Here is a 21095-nt window from a genome sequence, read left to right on the forward strand (position 1 = left end):
CAGTTAAAAGGAGCCCAGTCTCCCCTAGAGACTAAACTGTGGTTGTGGAACTTACTGGAACTCCAAACGCCGTGTGTGTGCTTTTGTGTTATGTTCATATTTGCCCCAAGCAGGACCACAAATAGATAATTATGGTTTGCTTTAGGTTGCATCTCCGTTGCCCAGTCATGAAGGCATTGCAGTTCATTGCTGCGGTGTGTCCACCGTGTGCATGGAGAGCCAATGGTGAAGCGCAGATGATGCAATGATGGTTGGTCTACTATTTGAGTGTGCAATTTAGACTCTTACAGGAACTTTCAGTTATAAAGAGTGTGTGCAGCCATTTGGCCACCCACCAAAGCATGTGTGAAAACATGTTATGTGGTTTTTGCCTTTGAAAGTCTGTTTTTAGCTGAACTCATTATAAAAAAAAAAAATCCTTCTTGTAATTAAGACTCAACATTTGTAACATAGTCATTTTCACAATACTTAGTATAGTAATTAGCACAATTCTTGTGTTTTTTTTACTTAAATGAGACGTTACCGGTGTTGAGTCTATGCTTTTTTAGCTTAGCATGGTTAGCACATTAAAAACACAGCAAGACATGGCTCTGCAGCTACGGGATGCATTATCATGAAATTTGTCTTACAGAAATTTATGGATCCCAGAGGATGAGTTGTAATAACTTTGGCAATCCTTTAACTTTTCACTGTTTTTTGGCAGAACTGCTGTTAAACTGACCTCTGTGGGCTGAAAGTTTCAAGGCTGTTGCACTTATGACCCAAACAGCAGTAAGGTGAGGACTTTGCTTCATCAGATCACATTAAACGTGCAATTTTTACCCCGTTTTTCATCACTTTTATGCATCTCTTTTTGTTTGTAGAAAATGTAGTCAGTGGAAAGATATACAGCTATTTACAGTAAACAAGTACATAAAAGACCCAACCAAAAAAAAAAAGTACAACAAATGTGTTTGTGGCTAAACGTAATGGGGCCTTCTTTCTTCACAGTTCTTAAAGCAGCCAGTGAATATGATTAAGCAACACCTCTGAATGAGATAAGTAGGAAGTTCTCAAATGTGCCAAAGTCCTGCCTCTTGGCTCATGTCCACTTATGGATCTGTAGAGGAAATGTTAAGCAATTAGTTGGAGTTTAAGGTTGGAAAAAAGTTATTATTTCCTCCGTCTTTTCTTTTTTTTTTTAATGGAGAGGAAAATCTTTGTTATGGACAGACCTCATCCTGCAGACCATCTTTTCCTCTTTTAACGTGTCGTCCCATGTTCCACTGATTCTATGGAACCAAAATGTCGAAAACCACAATTACATTTAACTCAGAACGGTTTGATTAACAGACAGCCACACACACACTGGATGAATATTATTGTCACCCATCCTAAACACACACCATTACAGCACCACTATCCGAGCTTGTGTGAGCCTCGGCCGTCAGTCATGTTATATAGCAGGTTTCCGTTTTACAGTCCCATTATAATCTTAAAAATTTCTTATGCACTAAAACAGCAGGGGGACTGTTGACTTAGGCAAGGCTACTGACAAAGAGGGCCAGAGCTGTAGGCAATCATGCTGCTCTTCCAAACCTCTCAGAAAAGCTAAGAAAAGAGGGGCACACAATGTGAGGGAGAGTGATTTATAAGGCACCTTAATACTTGACACGTTCATTCGTGAAAATAAGTCTGCGGCCTATCAAAGCCCTCGCTTACATTAAAAAACCATGGAAAGCTCTTTTATACTGCTTTTTTTTTTATACCCAGTGGGCCAGTTTTCATTCATATTTCCTGGCACCGTGCTTCACTCCCCCCTGGTCTGAATGGATTTTGTCAAAATAAACAGTTTAACCCCGAGACAGCATTTAAAAATTATACTGTAGTGAACAATACAGAAGGTATGCAATTTCACAGAGCTGTTTAACAGCGTGTAATGCAATAAAGATTGATAAAAATGTGTAATATTATGATCTAATGTGACACACGGTCTTGTTTTAGTTGGACTCCATATGCAAGTGGACTGAATGATTCACAGTGTTGAAAATACTCACAGTCCTCTGCTATTTTAATGCTGCAAAATGAACTGTATCCTGTTATTAGTGGCTAACACACAGAGCAAATTAATTCAGTAAGGCAAACCTACATCCTATGGCATACCAGCAGCTTTATAGACTGAAATTGTTTTAATAGATATTTATCATACACAGTGGTGTGCGATCAGCCATACTCTGTGTGTATTTTCATTTGAGTGTAAATGGCGTGTGGGTGAGCTGACACAATCTCCCTCTGTGTTCCTCGTGGGTTTTCATTAGGGCCTTGTGGATGACAACAGAATATATGACTTGGCTCGGGACGGGAATTCTGGGAAAGTCATGGAATTTTGGACGCCTTGACGGAACACAGGCTGTCCGCTTTTGGCCCGTTCCCCGCCGAGGAGGAGGAGGAAGAGGAGGAATCCTGTTGCAGTGTGAGTTTGTGTGCGTGTGTGTGTGTGTTTGTGTGTGTGTGGTGGTGGGCCTTAAGGACATCCTTAGGGAGCTGACCCAGAACAATGACAGGTTTACAGCACAGCACCAGGCAGGCAGGCTCACATGTGGCTAATATCAAACAGAGACCAGGATCTCTCTGAGTGCTAGAGCAGATTTGACACAACGTGATTGTCCTGAATGTGAGTAAGGCTGGTAATCTGTATTTTTGCCTGTTCAATGCATTTACCTTCCTCACGCTGTCAAAAAAATCCTCGAGGAGGAAAATCCATGAGGAATCACTCAGTCTCTTGTATTTTGGAACAACTGCCCTTTTAGATTTTTTTTTGCTTATGAATATCATGTAGAGTTGTTTCAGTAACTCTTGTGGAATATCTCATGACAAAACTTACTGATGTTTCACATCACTGCTCACAGATCTGGAGACTTGACACAAATTTAAGTCACAAGCTACTTGTCTGTCAGGAACTGAGACTTACAGTCTTGTCTCAAGTGACTTACATGATTTGCGCTGATCCTCAAGGACTTAAGACTTAACTCAAGATTTGAGTGGACGTGCTCATAAGGACTTGAGACTTAACTTGAGGCCGTCGCTGTTACAAGATTTGAGACTTCACTTGGAATTCGTCCTTCAGGGTTTGAGGTTTGCTATTATGAGACTTGAGACTTGACTTCGCCTTGTACTGAATGATGTGGACTTGTCCACTTAGACTTGCATTTATATGGCTTTGATTAATGTTTCATGTATATAGTACCTTGTTTTATGTTTTGCACCTTGGTCCCAGAGAAATGTTTGTGCCTTGTACTGAGATGTATGACAATAAACTTACTTTGACTTAATTGCAGACTTGACTTGAGATTTGCCGTCACAAGACTTGCGATCTGACTCAGACTTGTTCTTAACGACTTCAGACTCAAGTTGAACTTATCCTCAAAAGACTCAAAAAACAGCTCTGATTGCTTGTCAGGTTTTCATAATATCTAAGCTGCTGAGGACAGCGCTATAAATTTTAATTTAGGATTGTGGAAATGGTAATATTCTATCCTATTCAATAGCTTTAAAACCTTGGAAAGGATTTTCTTTCCACAACTGCTCAAGAACTTCATTATTTCCTACATTTGTTCGCCTCAGCTGTACGTGCAATGGAGGGTCAAAAATAAACCATGGTCATGTCATGTGCATAACCCTAAACCTAACCACAGGATTAAATAGCACCCATATGCACTGATGTCAGTAGGAAATTTGCAAAAACGATTGAATTGCATGCGTAAATCTCATCCTCATATTCTGTCCAAAGGGGAATACTTCTGCTATTTAATGCCATCCCCAGAAGAAAGCCACCCCGAGATGAAAGCAGAATCATATCCCACCTGAGCTACAAATGATCTCTCCCTTTGGGCTATGGGCTTACTTTGTGGTTTCCCTTTTCCCTGCTCCCTGCTCTCCACATCCATCCATCCATCCCTCTTTTCCTGCTCCATTCAGAGAGAATGAGAACAAACCACATGTTTCAGGGAGGAATCCTTAACGGGCAGCATCCCAGACCAAAGTACCTCCAGCTCTCCTGCCCCCTGGCATCACTTAGCTCTACCCTGTCATTAAGGACAGGGTTAGATGATTTGTGTTGGAACTCAGCCCTTTGTTAGAGTGGGATGGGTGCAGAGGGGGGATAGAGGAATGATGTCATCTCAGGTTGTCTCTGGAAGTGGGCCGGGACCTGTGGCTGCAGGAACGGTGTTGCCTTTGGGCTTCGGTGCAGGAAAAGACGAATGGAGATGGAATGATGTGGAATATGATGAGCACAATTGTGTGTAATTCGGTATGTGTGTATTTGCTGCCTATCTGGATGAGTAAAATGTGCGTCTCTTTTTGTTTCATTCTGTGGGCATGCAAGCGGGTGCACGAATCTTACAGTGTGTGTATGTGTGTGTGCGTATGTGGGGTTTTGCACGTCTGTGTGCGAAGGCATGTGGTTGGAAAAGTATAGGCTGTTTTATGTTGCATTCGCTCTTTGTTTCAGTGTTTCTTTAGTGGGTGGATGGTTGAATGAATCATTTGGACAGAGGCTGAGGTATCAGAAAGAGTGGTTTGGCCTGGGGGTGGTGGGGGGTGGGAGACACGAGGGAAGGAAAACCAACTTGTACTTGTGGCTTCTGGATTCCTAATGCACGCTACTGCACAGTGATGTCTGGCTCCCTCCTGCTACCTACAGTATGTACTGTGAAGCATGTCACGTACACCACAGACAGCAAGAACGGAAACTAATTATCCAAAGAATTTCTGTTCTAGTACATCTACGTCTACTTTATCTCAAAGAATAATTCCAATTTATTCTCTGTTTTGCAGTCATTTTGCAATTGTACAGGAATTAAATAAGTTTGACTAAAATTAGCCATTGCTGTTGTGATGGGGCCTTAAGAGCGTTGGGTCCTTTAGGTGCCACCTGAACCACTGTTTCACACATTTAGGTGCCACTGCTTGGCATCACATCGTGGAATATCTGACTAATATCTGGTGGCTTTAGACTTTACTTGATAAAATAAAAACTTTAACACCTCCTCAAGCCCAAAATGTGCAGCACTTTAACTATTCATTTCTCTAAAAGCAGTAATAAAACATGACCTGCACAAAGTTTAGGACTTGGACTTGAGTTGGGAGTTCATTGTTAAGACTTGGAACTTTGGAGTTTGTCACATCTCTGCCTCTACTCATTTATATCATTGGTTACGAACCTGACCCAAAATAAATCTGAGGTGTCACAAGATGATAAGTGGGTTAGGAATATGCCAAAAATGTTCAATCTGCTACAGAAGCTTTGCTTTGTTTTATGCTTTTCTCTACTATTCGCTATCTGCTTATAAAATATTTAACTGTTTTAGGGACCACAAGCTTTAAAGGCTGGAAACCATTGATTCAGAGTGATATCAGGTAACACAAAAATATAGAAATATATTGTCTTAAATTGAGAAGATGATTTGTGGCTTGTTATATAACGCTGTGTTTGTTGCAGTACATTCTTGTTCCTGCACTGACCAGTTGCTTTTGCAGTGAAAACAACCATGTGACTGCTGCATAAAGATGATGCACCTTTTGACTCTCATCTTTTAGATCGAGCGATCAGATCAACTGTGAATGGAGCACAGACAATTTAACACGATGGCCGAGCTGATGGAGCTTTAATGACTCTGAGGTAAAACACGTCCTTGCTCTGAAGTACAGGAACCTTTTACTGACTTTTCAATGTCAGTCGCATCAAAATATCCCATTTTACACTGAGTTTCGAGTGGAGAACTTTAAGCAGTTCCTTTGAGCCAGTGGTTACATATGCACACTTCGCATATTAACACATTCATTTCAAATGTAAACTGCTGAGGAAGTGGACTTGCTGTGCACTCCCAGTGTTATTTCACATATTTATTGCAACTTTTTATTATCTCTGCCTCCAATAATATTTAGATGGAAGGGGACTGATGGGCGCAGAGTTCCAATAACAGAGATTAAGTGCTCTGGGGGTGATTGTGCAGCATTTTGAGGAGAGAGGCGTCTGCCTAAGTAAACTCAGCCCAACACTGAGGAATTGCGCTCTGGAACGTGGTGGTGTAACCGGAGCGTGGGTTTAGCCCAAGGGGACTGGGCTCAGTTTTCCAAAAGCCTCTATCTCCTGCGATATGTAGTGTGATTTGAGGAGAGGCAAGGATTGTGTGTGTGTGTGTGTGTGTGTGTGTGTGTGTGTGTGTGTGTGTGTGTGTGTGTGTGTGTGTGTGTGTGTGTGTGTGTGTGTGTGTGTGTGTGTGTGTGTGTGTGTGTGTGTGTGTGTGTGTGTCTAACAGAGGAAGTAGATGGAGGGCTTACAGAACGGCTAAGTCAGGAAAACAAGTCTCAGGAAACCCTATACCTCACTCTGGCACCAACACAGACGTCCTTTCTTTCTCTTCCTCTGTCTCACTCTCTCTTTCTGTCTCTCTCTCAGCCCGCCTGTCTCGCTGTATCTCTCACGCCCCTCGCTGCCTGCCCGCACTGGAGAAAACAGAAGTGAAAGCAACAGCAGTCAGAACAACAACAAAACAAAAGCTGCACTTGACATTCGGTGTTAAGATAACAGCGGTGACCTTGTTGGGAGTTCAAACCTTCCTCATGCCAAGCATCTCTCTTTTTCCTTTCTTTTGTTGATGTTTTTTGGGGGGGTTTTGAAGCATAGTTATATTGTTTTTAGACAGAAGCTTAGACAATAAGAAAAAGTACAATCAAAACATCCTGTAGTTCCCTACACGGTATACAACATATAGAAGTTAAGTGCTTCACCATTATTATTCTCCAGAAAATTGCCAGTGTGCCACATTTTCCCAAACTGACCAAGCATGTGAAACAGAGAAACATTCAAGGCCCACTTATCTGCTTGTTCTGGAGTTTTCGTTGGTTTCACATCAACAGATCGAGTCTGAGTTTGACTGTGAGCAACTACACAACTTCTCTGGTATCACCTTTTAAGGTAACATGGTGAACTTGTTAGCAAACAGTTACGCATTGTTTTGGAGCAACATGATCCTTCCTTTGGAGTCATGTTTCTGAGCACCTGGTGACTGTAAGTCCAACACACTGACTCTCTTTTAACCCTGGAGTAATATGTGTCTGCTTCTTCATTTCTGCTGTAATAATTTCAGATGATTGTTCCCTCTGTGAGTTTGATTCTGACCGACCTTCTTCTGACAGGTCCTGTTGCCCTGTTCATGTTCATGTGTTTCTTGAACCAAAACAAGCTCAGTATTTGTGACCTGTGCACGAGGATGTGAAGAGACCTGCAATTTGCAAGCAACTGCACTCAGTTCTCCAAGCTTGACTAAGACATCCATGAAATTGATGCCATCCTGTCTCATCTTGTCCTCTGTCTAATACAAGTTCTGTCATCTCTCCATCAGTTCAATTAGAGGATGCTTTGTATGTCGTCAAACCACTAATGTATATCACTCCTTTTTGTCTGTCTCACCCTTTCTTCTCCTCTCTCTGCCTCTCAAGCACACACACACACACTCTCTCGCACACTCTTCTCCAGCCTGCACTCCTTTATCTTATCCATTTTCCACTATCCCTAAAGCCCTTGTCTGTCTGTGTCACCCCCCCTTCCTTTTTCAAAAACACTTTCCACTAGTTTTCCACTCCTTTTCTCCCTATTCTTCCCCTCAACTCTACATCTCCCCCCTTTTTCCACGTTTCTGAACCCCTCACTGCACCTCCCACAACAAACACACCTACTCATAACCCACCCCAATCAGCCCATTTCCCTTTTTTCCATTTGTCTTAGCCATCTTTTTTTCCTTCCCTGATCATTCTTTCTCTCCCGACACCTCATTCTCTCTGTCTTTCGCTCTCTGTTTTCCTCCATCTATCATTATCAGCCTCTGTTTCCGTGTCTCTCTTGGTCTCCACCTTATCAGCTTGTCCTCTCTCTGCTCTCCCCCACAGTTCTTCCCTCTGTTTCCCTCTCCCTCTCGTCTTGCTCTGTCCTCCCGTTTCCAGCTTGCTCTGTGTCCTCGGTGTGTCTGTGGGGGCAGTGAGTGGTCAGGCCTGCCTGCAGGCATCAACAGCACAGGGCCACTGCCTCGGGCTCTGTGTGTGTGTGTGTGTGTCAGGCTGATTGGCACCGTGCCCAGACCCACCTCCTGTGATGAAACTCACTCCTTTTCTTCTTAGCAGGCTGGACTGCTGCCCAGACTGACCCTCACAAGCACACACACACACAGATACAGGCATGCAAACACAGTTCACAGATAGCCTGACTGGCACACAGATGTGAGGCATTAGCACACACACACACACACAGATAAGTTTACTGAAAAGTCAGAAAGCATAAAATAACCTCATCAGTATTTCTGTCTATTGGTCTCTATGTATCCTGTATGCATTTAAATGTGTTTGTCTGGCTATAGACATACAGTGTGTGTATGTGCTTGTATCTGAGACTTCCCTTGGCAGCCACTGTGTGTATGCATGCCACACACAATGGGCCTGACTTCCACTAACTCTCATTCTACAAATTGATGTGTATATCATTCAATTTAGGATGTTTGCATTAGATTAAATCGTATATACACAAAACTGTTCTCCTTTACAATAAAGGAAAATTCCACCCTCAAAACAAATAACCATCTGTGAAGCTCAGAGGTCTCCAGGTGTTAGTTTCTGATAAAGTGTTATTTATCTGCTTTTTTCCAGCCCGATTCAATTACTTTAACTTAACCGATTTCCATTATTCGTCTTAAAAGCTTGAGCTCAAAACATATCCTTAACTTTCAAAACACTTAACTTTAGTTTAAAGAAACGATCTCCTACGTTTCCGAGACTTATATTTGATTTCGTTCTTGTCTTGTGCAGTTTGTTATAAAATAAAATTTTAAAAAGTGTATGCCTGAAAGATGTGTTTTGTGTTGCAGAGGACACAAAACTCAAAAAACAGGAACAGAGATGAGTTTACACTGGAATCATAAGAGGAGCAGTTGGTGTTTTATCAGTCCTCTGGCACATCTTGCACAGTCGTGTCACTGTTTCCATGTCATGGTCAACTAGCGTGTGGCTGCTGGCCGCCACACTCCCATATCTGCTCCTTGAGGCCTTTGAGCCAGACTCTAAAATGTGAAATGCAGTGTTATTTATTCTTGCTGTCTGTTGCGGTCTTGCTGTCTTTCTTTTTTCTTATTCGCTGTGTCTCAATCTTTTAATGGCTCCCTACTCATTTACAACTCCTTGGAGTAATAGATAGAGGAGCAATAGATTGATAGAAAGACTACCACAGCTTGTCCCAGATCCTTTCCCCAGATGTAATGCAAATGAAAGGCAGCGCCAGGCCACTAGCAACGCCGGCCGCTTGTTCCCTGACACTTGGATGCCAGCTCCTCTGTGGTTTCAGCCAATGAGCTCACCCCTCTTGAAAATAACAGCAGTGACATCATCGCTTTGGCCCATCGCAGCTCCCACCCAGTCAGGAGTCAGAGGTAACCCGCAGCGAAGGGAGGAAGAGGATAAAAATGAATGGAAAGAAAAAGAGGGGGGAAAAGACGGGAAGATGGTTTTTATTTAAAGGTAATAAGTGTGGTTTATAGGCAGAAGAAGGGGGAGGACAGGGTGAGGCCGGATTCAGTACAGACAACGGAGACACATATATAAATAGATACACATTTTTCTTTTGACCTCAAATGATGTTTTGACTCACCCTTTGTCTACGTCTAGCAGCTTCTAGCAACTTCTAACATTTAGAGGTTTCGTTTTGTCTTGTTTTTCCTCCTCTTCCTTTTCCCCAAACCAGCTGCTGTTCATGACACGGCTTCATGTTGATCTCCTGACCTTTCAACTTTGACCTCTGCAGGAACAGCTGCCCCCAGCCCCCCCTCACCCCATACACACACATTCAATTTAATGGCCAGTAAACCTCATTCAAACCACCTGACGCACATTTAGGAGGGCACACCAACGCGTGGTCTCTAGCAAGCTTACAGGCCACTAATGTACTGATTGATGTTCAGTGTCTTTTTGCTGATTTCATTTGTTCTCTGTGTCCAGAGGACAATAAAAGCAAAACATTAAAACTTGCAAAACTGCAAATTAAAGATAAAGATAAAACAGTTAGAGTTAAAAAAAAAAAGAAAGAAAAAAGAAACGGAACAAAAACAGAATTGAAAAAGTTTTGAGGTCAAGGCTTACCCTGACCACTGCAGGTACAGGAATTTAAAATCTGCCTGAGAAATCAGGTGATCCAACTTCAAGACCTGAAACACGGCTTCTAGATTGGATAATGCCAGTGACTGAGATTGTATGTACATGATTGCATCCTCTGATTGTATTGTTTGCACAAACATTTAGAATGTTTTACCCCCAAGGAGAACCTTTATGAATCCTCAGTAGAGCAAACAGTATCAATAAATATAAGACTGTCAGCCAAGAAAAACTGTAGCATCAGTTGTTTCACAGAGCACTATTTGTTTATGTTCACATGACAAAGCCCTCGAGCAGCCGTAGTAATTCTGACAGGAACAAAGGAGGAAGTAAGATCAGAAAAGTCTTCTGTGCTTATTTCCAGAGGGCACGGACAAACTACGTATTTTGTCATTAATCTGGAAGCATATAACAGTTTATTTTTGTATTTACAAAGTTTTATAGAGGAACAGTTATTATTAATGTATAAAGAGAACAGCAGATCCTCCAGAACAGATCCGTCAAACTAAGATATCAGATATCAGCAAGTACAGGAGAAGATCTATCAGTGAGGTAGTTTCTGCACCAGCAGCTACTGGGAAAAAACTAGAATCACATCAAATCCCATTGTGTCACCTCACAGGGGAAAGGTATGCAGAAATGTCTGATCATGTTCCAGACGTGACAAAGTAAGAAGGAGGGGACAGTATTCGGTCTTGGTGTAGCTTGTGTGGATTTCTCCAGACATCCGCTGTCATGATTTGAATCGCCAGCTCGGCGGTCACAACCTCACTTCATTAACCTTGAGAGGGTTAATGTCGCCCTCTCCTCTCAGTGATGTCATGCTCGGTGATGGGGCTTGGGGGGGGGGGTCTCAGGGGGGATCTGTATGTATGTGTGTGTGTGGGGTTGGTGGTAGAAAGGAGGAGGTGAACCAGGGGGGATCCTATTTGTTTGTTTTGCCCTCCAGACATGTCCGAGAGCAGATTAAGGGATTTAGCTCGTTGGGGGGTTGGTGGCACAGGAGGGACTTAAACTCCTCACCCATCTACATGCCTGGTTGATGAATGCACACACAAACACTGAGGAGGTCAAAGAAATCAAAAAAGTTTTCTTTTGTTTAAGATAAAAGCAAAGGCAGCGAGGGATGGATGGATGGTTGAATGATTAGGTTGGACAAAATGATGAAGGGGTGGTGGAAGGGAAAAGCAGACAGGAAGTCATGTGTTGACACAGTGATACCTCTTCCAGCCGTCTGATCTTCTCTTGTTTTAGTGCTAATCCTGATCTTAAGCGGCAACAGAATTAGGGACCCAAAATCTTGTAGCTCTGCCAGCTTCTGCACGCAATGGCTTTCTCAGCGAACAGGAGCTTCTCTGTTTTCAAGTGGAAACATCATTCTTATTGCAGACTGCACATTTGTAATAAAACAGTCTATATTAGTTCCCTCTTTGATGTTAAAAAGCTTATATGTCAATGTATCAGTAATAACAATGCAGTAATGTAAAATATATAATAACACTGAAGGTGATTCTGCATAAAGACTACTTTTACTTTTGATATATTTTTCTAATACTTTCTAGTACTTTTAAGTTAAATTTTGAATTAACTATTTTTACAGTAGTTTAGTTCTTTCGTCACTGTAAATAATTTATTTTTAACACATTTTAAATAACTGCCAACAATTTTATTATTTTCTGTCATTCGGTCGATGAATTTCAGCACTAAAAACTATATCTCCATCAGCTTCTTTTCAAAGTAAACACAAAATGCACCACCACCTCCACCTCTACCTAACACTAGCCTGCCACGTGCATGTGTGTGTATGCAATTTTGGTGAGGTTAAGAGGAAGGAGGTGGGGTTGGGGTGGGTGCAAACTGCAAACAAACCAATGAACGCCAAGCTCAAATTCAACCGCAGGTCGGCGAGGCTGGGCCCGGGGCCTACCGTGGTGTAGCTCTTTTGTAATGTATATCAAGTTCACCCAGGGCCTTTTCATCTGACAGGCCATTGTTAAGGGAGGCTAGCCGGCGTTCCACTCCCCTCTTAACCCCACCCACCCAACACGGGAGCAGGTTGGCTTGCAATTGTTTTATGGAAATGCACGCGGGCCTGGCCGGGTGTCTGCCAGGCGAGGATGGAGGGGGTGGGGGGGGGGGGGGGGGGGGTGCACTCTGTGTCTGTACGTGTGTGTGTGTGTGTTGGCCGGGGGGGTGGATGTGACGCCGACCCCAGCGAATGCCCCTGACCCTGAGCAGATGGCGAGGCAGGGTCTCTCCGCTGAGCCAGAATTAATAGCGTGTGCCATGTCACATTGTCTGAGACGGGCCTGCCTAAAACTCCCCCCCACCAGCACCTCACCCCTCACTCCCCACTTCTATCTTGATTTTTGCACTCCCTCCTTCCTCCCATCTCTCTCTCTTACCCACCTTCCCTCTCTGCTTCTTCACCATCTCATTTTTTCGTGCCCCCCTTCCTCTTCTTCTGGGCCTTTTTTACCTCCCATACATCACATCACTTGTCTCTTCCTTCTCCCCCCTTCTGACCCCCCCAACTAAATCCACAATCTCCTCCAGCTTCCCCACAGAGTGCTTACTCTTCCAGGCACTCGTTTGCTCATTCATTCACTCATTCATTTATTCACGTGCGCCTCATTCATCCCTCTTTTTAACAGACACTCATTCACAGGTTTGCCCACTCGCCGAGGCTTTATTGGAGGACAATTAAGGCACCTGCGTTTCTAAAGCTCCCCTGCTGAATGCCTGCCACCCCATTTCCTCACCCGTCTGTTCACACTACTACTACTGTTCACTCGCTCACTTGTTCTTGTATCCGGCCTCGCTCACTCGCTCATGTACAGAGTTGCTGGCTCAGCTCAATCACTCGATGTCAGTCAGCCACATCAATGCAGATGAATCTGAAAACATGTCAGATAAATGTGAAAGTCCTGGTCTCTCACTGCAGTGGGAATGGGGAGTTTTTCTACATCTGCAATTTATGATTTGATGCATTTTTGAATATTCTGTCTTTCTCGTGCACATGCTCAGAAAGGTGCAGGGTCGGGTGACATGCAAGTCGCCAAAATTGGGATTTGCAATTTCAGTGTGTATAAATAAACTGACCCAAAAAATAGAAACCTGAGGTCAGCTTGCTAAACAGAAGAAATGTCAAAGAAAACTATGTCAAATGGTTTATCTGTGGTCAAATCAATAAATAACAAGAGTCTGGCAGACTAAGAGTCTACAGCTATGCTAGCGGCTCTGTGAGACTGTACTAAGGCACAGCAGTGCAGCTACAGCAGTTACATACTAACATCAGCATACTAAAGGCTCACAGTGCTAATGCTACCAAGGTAGCCATCCGCAGAACCAATGTTCTTCAAATATTCCAGCTCCATGTGTGATTATGGATGTCCACTATCTCATCTGTGGGTGTGGATCCATCACAAATATTTGCAGGCCCTACCTCTCTCCCTCTTTCTCCCCTGGAGCGGCAGGGTCACTGCCAGGAATGGGACAGAGGGTCAGGGGTATGTTCGCCCCTCCTGCTGCCCCCCTCTTCCTAATCACCAGTCCTCTTCCTGCCCCCCTACGCCCCTCGCTGACCCTCGCCTCCTTTGCTCTCTATCAGCCCCCAGACAGACAGCCTGGGAGGTGGTAGAGGAGGAGTGGGTGGGGGGGGTGCAGAGGGTCACGGTCTCAGCGGTGCAGTCACTTGGCCAGAGAGTGTATGTGTGTGTGCATGCTCCATGTGTGGGCGTGTGTGTGTACGTTGCACTGTATCACCTCTTCCCCTTTGTGTGTGTCAGAGAGAATTTTTCTTATTTTTGCGGATGAAGCAGGCGCTTCAAAATGTTTCTTACTGTGTGTCTGTGTGTAAATATGTGTGTGTGTGTGTTTGTGAGTGCATGTGCAGAGAGAGAGAGCGAGAGAGCGTGGGCGTTAAAGAGGCAAAGGTCAAGGTTTGAGAGGTTCACTTGGCTGAGGCCTGTTCCCTCCAAACCCCCACCAGCCAAATATGCTGTGGTTAACAAAGTGAAACTGTCTATCTAAACACCATCTCCTAAACAACTGCAATAGCAGCCCGGAATTTAAAAAAAAAACTCATATAAATATACAACATATTATGTTTTACAAGTTCACAAGAGCATGAGGTCCAGGAGAAGTGAGAGCAAAATTACAAGAATATTAGTTTAATAATCGCAGAAACAATCTCCTTTTTATTTATTTTCCTGAAACAATTCGTTGGAGATGTCCTCAAGAAACAAAAACGCAGTTCTCTGGGTTTGGATTGAGCTGACCAAACTACTTTGTACCCACTAATAACTGTCCATCAATCTTTTTGTCATGATATAATACAGCCTGTCACTCGCTCTTGTTAAAAAAACATTAACATTCTGTATTGTAACCTTATCAGGCTGCTTCTGCTATGAGTCCTCACCAAGCTTTGGCTTTAGAAGTCTTAACTGACAAGGGCGACAGGCAAAGCTAAACGAGTTATGCTCTTAGTTTACTGGATGTGAATATCCCAGGAGGGTTTTCACAAAGTGGAGAGTTTTACTTTTGTTGGAAGGTTCCATTGTTATGACATTTTTGACCCTGTTCCTGATTAGTCTCTTAAGGTTTTGAAGTTTGGAGGAGTCTTTACTTCTTTTTTTTTCTGGGAGAAAACCTCACTGAATACACTGGCTCCTGGCCTGGCCAACCGCGATACAGATCTTTAGGCTAAGAAGATGATGTTTCAACCACATCCTGACAACAAACAAAATAACTTGTGTTGAGGTTACAGGATTCTTGCATTCTGTGCTCCTTATAGCTTCCATAAATCATAATTTGGATTCATGCATACAAAAGGGGTCAAGAACAGATTTTGTTTTGGGATTGCATGCATCGACTCAGATTTTCCGAGGTGGAACATAAATGTCACTCACAGTAACACATCCAATGAAGCGCTCCAGAAGTGAAAGTGACTGGATGCATCACAGCTGAGTCACCAAAGCAGGCACTGATGGAGTGAAGAAAAAGACAAATCTTCTCAGATTTCCTCGTTGCATGTTTTATGATTAACTCGCTGCTCTTGTGTCGCTCTGACTGTCTCATATTACTAAACTTGGCGAAATGATCATATGAAACAATGGATTTTGATTACTTGAGCTCTCTGGTTATTTTTTTTAAATGCTGATTCACTCATGCAGTTGATGAGTGTTGATGAGTGTACATGTATTACAACACCTTTGTATTACAACACCTTTGTCAGAAAAAAACGTAACAGTCATGTTTATAACTTCCTGTGCCTGTCTTCTCTTTACTTAACACTTGAGAAACAGGGATTTATGCTCAATACACCGCTTAAGGGAGTCTCAGTGATAGTTGTTGAGGGATTGGAGAGCATTACACATTTGCTTTCCTCACTAACGTTCTCCCATTTGGACTGAGAATTGGAACCAGTAACCTTCAAGAAGCCTGTTTGGCTGTTCTTGTAGTTTCCTAATGCTCCTAATTCCTGATAGAGTCACTAAACTTTTGGGCTTTACCGTGTTTTTTTAGTACACTGTTTAAAAGAAAGAGATTGTTTGTTTGCTTTCTCCAGAGAGTGAGATGAGAAAATGGAAATTATGGCACCAAGGCCAAAAACTAGTATGTAAAATAGAACGTAACCCTGTGTAAATCCAGAATGTGCCGTGTTTCACCAGGTCTCCAGACTTTGTGCTAAGCTAAGCTAACTTGAACACTCCCTTATAAATGGAACAACTGCACTATTGGTATCTACACTAATAAAGTATAATCTAAATATATAGTAACTATCTATGCCCTAAGAGTTTTCTTATGCCTCAGGGTAAACTGTGAGGGTAGAGTGATGTGGCATACTGTACAGTATGAGTGGATAAAATAAAAGGGAACTTTTGTCACTACACCATGATATTACCATGATACTTACTGATGTCTACTGATTTACAGTGGTGTCTTTGCTTAATAAGTATGATGGTTATGCAATTAGTAAATGCAAACCCAATTCAAGGGTTGCTGACGAAGGGAGCACTATAATTTAGAGAATGTGGCTAAAATAAATCCCCATAATGTACTCTTAGGTCTTCCATGTAACTCTGTAGACATTATGCATCTTCTGTAAAATGTTATACAACGTGTTTCATATACAGTGAGTCAGATGCCACCAAATGTGGGATTTCACTTCATTTAAGCCCACTGACATATTTCAATTCCAAAAAATCCCCTCAGACAATGTCACGTGTTGTACAGGGGACAGTTTCCAAGCACAAACGCAGGCATCAGGCTGCTTTTATACTTCCCATAACATAATGCATTCGACATATTTTCAGAGATCATGATCAACTCTGCTTTTTTAATCAAAGTACAATACCCTGAGGCAAACGCTGATTTAAAAAGATGGCGACAAGAAACAGAGCCAAGTCCGCCCAGGCTGGGACTCATATAACTTTTTATGGAAAGGCTTCCCTCTAGTGAAAAGGAGAATGAAATCTGCCGTGCGCAATCCTCAGCAGAATGATTTGAAAAGTGCTACGGCTGCAGAGCTGACATGTCTCCTCGGGTAACAGAGGAAATATGCTGGTTTTTAATTTTTCTATCTATCTCTGCTTGTTGTTTCTGCTGATAACCATCACGGTAATGGATTTATGGGTCCTTGTGATTGTGTCATTTTGTGAACTCTATTACAACAATATGAAAGGGTGTAAAAAGCTACATGCTGTGGATTGATTGCTCTCATTATAAATTGGGGGTGTTATCAGTTATCAGACAGTCTGAGCAGATCATAAAGGTTTTCACTAAACCATAAACTGTCGGATTTCATTTCTAAAGGTAGATGCTACAAAGCCACTGTGGTATAAGTCAATCATATCATGTTGCTTATTTTCAAATGTCATACTCAGGTTATGTCAGAGCTGCCAAATAGCGTGCCTGTGCAGTTCTCGCCCCACATACGTTTGGCAGCTTGAACTCACGGTGAACTGAATAGGACCAGAAAAGGGGAAACATTTCTTTCCTCATGCCTCCGATTTGCCTCTGTTTCAAAAGACTCAGCTTGCAAAACAGATGCTTGAGTTCCCTTGACAGTCTGCAAACTTATCACCCTGTAATTTTTTTTTCAGTCAAAGCAGTCAGGGTCTGTGATGTCTTTGGGACCTAATTGTAATGACAGTCATCTGATAAAAATGGGTGGCTTTGAACAGAGGGCGAGGGGGGAGTAAAGGTGTGTCTCTCCCGGGCTCATCGTCCTTTCCATTTGTCAAACTGTCTGCCCTCATCCACCCCTGGGTTTTCCCATGTGGCCAGACAGCAAGACAGATGGATATAACGGACGGATGGACAGACAGGACGCCCTTCCCTCTGCTGTGAACTCAGACTCACACGAGCCAGAGTTGATTACTTCGTGACTTTAAGTCTTTTAATGTTCACCGAGGGAATATGATATCATGGCTCTGATATTGTGGCTTTGATTGCTGCTTAGCTTGAAAACTTAAGTTTGATTTCTGCTGTAAAGTACCACTTTCTGATTTCCTGTCTCTGTCTGGGACCAAACCAATTCTTCGTGAGCACATTTATCAGCTTGTCTATCTGCTCATAAGTCTAACTTTTGACCCAGTGTCTCTCGACCCACCTTTCTCTGTCTGTCACTGGTTCTCATTCTGACTGTGCTTCTGTGTGTCTGCTCATTTCAGGAAGTTTCACCACCCTCTGGCTGTATCAAATGACTTCGTGTCAAAGAGCTGCTAATCAGGAAACTCGAACTGCACTTCCTTAATTGGCTCACTTTCTCCCTTGTTCGGCTTTCACTCCTCAAATCTGAAGATAAAAATAATTTCCCTCCTTTATTTTTGTAATAAGCGCTAGTAGTTTCAGCCTAGTGGGATAAGCTGGATCGGAAAACTGCCTGGACCGCAGAACAAAACTTGTTAATTTCACAATTTCAGCTTAGCGCTCAAAAGATAGGAATTATGAGAATTTCCTGTTGATCTCTGCAACAGCAGTTGCAAAGTTGCCTCATTCAGTGACCTCACAACATTTTTACAAAGGAATGCTGGTTGTATAACAGACAATACATTCAACCAGTTGACACGCATGTAGTTAACAGTATGTAGGTCAAATCTATATAGAGATAACACAGATGGGAAGATCTACTGGTGAGTGGTGTTCCCACATGGGGACAAAAATCTTTCTGTCTCAATCTTTCTTTCCCTCTGAGCCACAGGCTTAAGCAGTCAAGTGAGTGGATTTATAGACCTGAGGCTTATGGCTTAGTCATGATTGCTTGCATTGGCTCTATCTCTATTAAAATAAATGCTTTTAACTGCTAATGAGAAAGCGCAACATGGGCGAAGGTTGAGAACTTAAAAAAGGAGAAGCAAGGGGCAAAAAGAGACATGAAAATGACAAGAAAAACCTCAAGGAAGCCTTAAATCATGTGTACGAGTGGCCTTGTTATGTGTTACAACAGTCAAAACTAGAAGTACCGCATGGCGTTGCTATGCCTCCGCGCAGTTGGGTGCTTGTTTGTAGCAGACGTAGAGGTAGAGGTTATGTGTGTTTTGTAGTGATAATGGCAATGTTTGGGAAGGTTAGTGTTGGGTGTTCACAAGCAAAAGTTACACAAGATCACAGTGGCCTTCACCTTTGACCTCTGACTTCCAATTCATATTGACTTCATCATTGACAAGCAGTGATAATATGTGCAAAGTTTGAAGAACATCACTCAAAGATCTTGCCACATCCGCCCGGAGTCAGCAGTAGAGTAGAAGCCGTCCAGTTTCTCTCTGTACTGCCTATTGCCTGCTGTAATGGCTTTCCTCAGTCCATACTTTGCAGCTTTGTACTCCGTCTCATTACCTGACCTGAATGCAATGGACCGAGAACGCAGCATGTGGCGTACCTGACTGTTTATCCAGGGCTTCTGGTTGGGGAACTTCCTGACTTGTATGATGGGCACAATGTTGTCAACAATCAAGTGCTAATGTACCATGTGCTAAAGAGTCCTCCAGAGTGGGCTCCGGGGCCGGCGCGGAGGCATAAAAATCAAGGTTCAGATCCTGCTGTTGTTAAATTTGTGTTACACCTCAACTAAATTTCAAAGTTAACCTATCCTCAAAAAAGGATATATCAAACGGATGTTATTTTGCTTCGATTTTCTCCAAAAATTACTTGCACTTGTGTAGTCTCTCACTTTTTTTTTTTTTTTACTGTCTTCAGCTGTAATACATTTGAGGAAACTTTATGCTTCCCCATTCAACTCTGAGTGTAACTGGAGGTTCTCCGCTGACTATAAAAAAAGAGGGAAAGGAAAAATGGTTGAGGGCAGGATGAGGTCCTCGTCTCTGTGTCTTCATAGTGTGGGCCGTGGCCCAGGCACACTCTCATGCAAAACCTCATCCCTGCAACTCTTTTCTCTCCACTTTTTTTCTTCTTCTGTCTTTCTGGCAGAACAGTGAAGCTCCATCAAATGAATTATGTATCTGAAAAATATAAAATGTGGAGATTTATACAGTGTAAACTGGGGGAGACTGCATCTGCTACTTTCTATAACGAAACGATTTGGTGTAGTTGTGCACTGACACTGATGGGTTATCAGTTATGGACAAAGGTGACAAATATTTCAAACATTTGAATTTCTTGATTAGTTTTTTTATTCATATTTCTAATAGTGAATGGAATAGTGTTGGTATTTAGGGAAATTTACTTATTTGCTTTCTTGTTGAGAATTAGATGAGACTGATACCACTCTCATGTCTGTATGCTTAGCACAAACACTGGAAACAAAAGGAATCATCTAGCCTGGCTTTGTCCCAAGGTAACAAAAAACTTAACTAATTAAAATGTTCTTTTGTGTTTGTTTAGCTTGTACAAAGAACAAAGAGTAATTTGCTCTTGACAAGAAGATGAATATACCCAATGTCAATCTGCTTCTTTAAGCAGTCAGGCCTCAAATTTCATTGACAAATGAAGCTTGTAGTTTAAATTAATCTCTGTATTTTCATCCATGTTTTACATATAAAACAGCCACAGGCAGATCATGCAAACATCTAACAAACAGAGGACTGACTTGTCAACAGTGTGGTCTCAGAAGCCTTCACTTTCTCTTTGAAGCTGGGAAAAGTCGCAGTAGAAGTCACTTGTAAGGTGAACAAAGATGCCAAACAGATTTAAATGAAGGCCACAGAAGTCAACAACACACAAGGGGATGGGGACCTACATGAAAGTTTACGGCTCCCTGACTCCTCCCAGATAAACAAGAATGACCTGACCTGTTTGCAGTGGGGATGATATAACACACAAACTTTTGGAGATGCACTCTGGCTGGGGGAGACTCCAGGGCAGGCAAAAACAGAAGGACTAATAAAGCCTATGCCACATTTCCAAGTATGATCATTCTAAATAATAGCCTCCCTTGTACTTTGACTGAGGTTTGGGCTGTGAGGAGGGTGGTCATGGGACTCCCCAATGTGATGGCAATGCACTAATCTGCCCTGTATGGCCCATTCACATGTGGTCACACCATTGTTTCCACATTCTAAACAGGAACTGCAATGTTACCCGAGGGAATAGTAAATTTGGCGTGCAAAAACTCTCCATGAATTCCTCCTCTAATTTAAAGTTAGCATGTCCTTGCAGTCTCATCACCTCTCATGCTTGTCATCTATATACTATTGAGGAATATTCTACAATAAAAGTGGTATTTAGGCTGTAATTAGATGCAGATGTTAATGCTGAATAAGGCAGAGACGCCATGAGGAGACAGGATGCATACTATAAAATATGTTTGACCCTGGGAAAACCGAGGGTTTCCTCGCCACCAGCGTTTTTCCCCCAAACCTATCGGTGCTGTAATTTATTACCCGGTAAACACGTGGGAATAGTATTTCAGCGCCGCAAGATAAACAACCACTCCACTTCACGCATATCTCGCGATA

Source organism: Toxotes jaculatrix, chromosome 23, assembly GCF_017976425.1.
Source record: "Toxotes jaculatrix isolate fToxJac2 chromosome 23, fToxJac2.pri, whole genome shotgun sequence".
Classification (NCBI taxonomy): Eukaryota; Metazoa; Chordata; class Actinopteri; family Toxotidae; genus Toxotes; species Toxotes jaculatrix.